Source organism: Myotis brandtii, unplaced genomic scaffold, assembly GCF_000412655.1.
Source record: "Myotis brandtii unplaced genomic scaffold, ASM41265v1 scaffold556, whole genome shotgun sequence".
NCBI lineage: Eukaryota > Metazoa > Chordata > Mammalia > Chiroptera > Vespertilionidae > Myotis > Myotis brandtii.
In genome coordinates, this window is record NW_005370068.1 from 90,826 (window position 1) to 93,564 (window position 2,739).

The window sequence follows — 2,739 nt, forward strand, 5'->3', positions numbered from 1 at the left end:
GAGTTATGGGAAAAAAGAGGAACAAATGTAATAATCTGAACAATAAAGATTTAACTAATCAAAAAAAAATTTAAAAAAAGAAAATACTTTGGGTAATAATAATTGACATTAAGAACTCAAAGTTGTTAAGATGTAATAAATAGATGTAACTAAAATGAAGGTTTATGATAAAGCTTTACAGTGATAATTATAAATATGTTAATGATAAAAGTCCAGTTACTCAAGAGGAGATTGACTATGCTCTCTGTTGGAGGATGGGGCCAGTCGTCCTGCTCCCTCTAAAGGCAGGGCAGCCTAAAGGAGAACTAAGGTAGACCGAGAAGTGGGATCCCATGAGTTGTCTTCCCAACCTCTGTGACAGGGAGACAATCTGAGGGAACATCCAAGATAGCTAGTTTACAATCCCAGCCTCCCCTTCAGGAGGAGGGCTTTCCTAATAAGGTTTCAACCGCTCCTGAGGCCTCTGTGCCACCAGAAACCACTCTTTCTAGGTTGCGAAAGGAGTTGGAGAAGTTTAAAAAAAAAAAAGACAGTCACAGCCTCCCCTTCCCATCATCTCAACCTCCTCCCAATGGACTACATCCCTTAACAGAGGAGCCTTTGGGAAGAGGGGGATTAGGCTTTGTAAATGCTCCACTCATCAGTTCTGAAGTGAGGGAGGTTAAAAAAAAAAAGAGTTAAAGCCTTTGTTGGAAGACCCATGTAGCTTAGCTGGGCATCTAGACCCATTTTGGGCCCAAGGTGTATAGTGGACTGAGTTAATGTCTATATTGAGAGAAGAAAGGGGAATGTCTGAAGGTCGGCTATGGCTATCGGGGGAAGGGAGCACCTGGCTCACCCTGGAGTGCTTCCAGCAGATGTAAAATTTCTAAACCAGGAGCCCCAGTGGGACCATAACAATGAGGCCCATAGGGGACACATGAGAGATCTCAGGGAACTCTAATAATAAATGGTATTAAGGACAGTTCCTCAGTCTCAGAACCTAAAGAAAGCCTTTAATATTCAGCAAGGCAATGAAGAAGGGCCTTCTGAATTTTACCAAGACTAAAAGATCAAATGAGAAAGTACTCTGGGCCAGACCCTGAGGATGCGTTGGGCAAGGAATATTAAAATTACATTTTGTTACCAATAGTTGGCCTGATATCTGAAGAAAATTACAAAAGTTAGAGAACTGGAAGGATAGAAGTATAGAAGAGTTGTTAAGAGAAACTCAGAAGGTCTGTGTGTGTAGAGGTGAGGAGAAGCAGAAATAGAAAGCTGACATAATGCTCACAACTGCGGAACAAGTGGCCCAGGGAAAGGCTGGTCTTGAGGGCCAGAAACAGAGGTCACAACAGTGTGGACATCCCAAAAGAGAGGGAGCATATAGGTCACAGAGAGAAAAAGGAAGGGACCCCTCATTGAGCCTTTAGATTCCAAGGCTAGCATTCTCACCCCCTTCCCAAGGAACAGTTTCTTTACTTAACAATCCCAATACTATCAGAATCTGAAATTATCACCCCCAAATGTGTCAGTTTTAAATACAAGGGGCTGGAGTCCTGGAAACGGCAAGTCCTAGAGGAGGCTGCAGGGCCTGCTCCTTCCCCCTTCTGCCCTTTTCTCCAGGCTCATTTGCCTAATTGGTAACATGGAAGCTTTGAAGCATTGCTGGGTTAAATGATAAACATCTAAGTATTTCAACAAGTTTTAAGTTCACCTGATTCTAGCTTTTGTTACAGAAAATCTATAAAGTAGATTTGGAAATGTCTTTTAATTGAAGGTATGTTTCTCGAAAGTAAGAGTATTCATAAATGTCAATCTAAGAAATACTGGCTGTTTACTTTTTGGTTATCATTGGGAAATTAAGGTTTCTCTAATTAAATTGGAAGGAAATTGTATGGTTTGATAATAGAGGACATGAGGCATGGACATACATTTTGAAGAAAAAATAGTGAGTTAAATTGTAAGAATGTTTGTGAAAGTTATAGGTTTGTAGAGAGAGAAATGTTAAAAGGAAGTTATATAAATGACACATGTTAGTAAGCCTGAATAAGTACAATAGGGTAACTGAGATGGTTAAACAGAGTATATCCCATCTTCCCTAAACCAGATACTTGAGAGTAAATGATTTTCATTTTGCCTCCCTAACCAGAGGGCAAATAGCTTATATCAAAGTACTCAGGGAGACAAATAGCAGAAATCCAATTGGTGTCATTTGCTGACCACACCTAAGGGTAAATGGAGTTAAACTTCTTTCTTGACCTAGAATTGGCTTTAGGTGATTACAATAGGCCCTGGAATGCCTCAAGACCTTCCTATAATGGAGACTGTGCTAGGGGGAGGAAATGAAACATGAGAAACTTACTGAATGTGTTGGGGGAAGGGACTGCGGCCTGGAAAAAGTTACCGATTGTGTCAAGGGCAGGGGCCATGGGAGAGAAAAACTGCTAATTATCTCGCTAGAAAAGCAATGTGTTATGATTGAACCCAGCCAGGTATGACCCTGCTCGTAAATTTTATGTAAACTTTTTCCCCCGCCAGTACCAGGAACGGCTAATGAACCGCTTTGTAGTTAGTTTTTTCTTTTTTTCTAACACTGTGTAGTTGGCAATAAAAAAAGATCTTGCACCCTTGGTCGGGGCCACATGCTGCAAACCTTCCCAGAGGGGGAAGGTGCGGGCTGTGGTCAGCTGGCTAGCTTAATAATAAACCTTAAAATTTAAATTCTGAGTCGGTGGTCTATCTCGCTGAGCCAACCCA

The 2,739-nt window shown here is 41.2% G+C and overlaps 1 long non-coding RNA gene across 1 annotated transcript in view; it reads right to left on the reverse strand.

Annotated features, from left to right (window-relative positions):
* LOC106728185 overlaps positions 1-2,554 on the reverse strand; it is an 8,098-nt gene extending 5,544 nt beyond the window's left edge. The window contains exons 1-2 of the long non-coding RNA XR_001364456.1: positions 2,308-2,554; positions 1,274-1,275 (exon numbers count right to left, since the gene is read on the reverse strand). This is a non-coding gene — a long non-coding RNA (uncharacterized LOC106728185). The remainder of the gene's footprint in view (positions 1-1,273; positions 1,276-2,307) is intronic.
* Between the last annotated feature and the right edge of the window lie 185 nt (positions 2,555-2,739).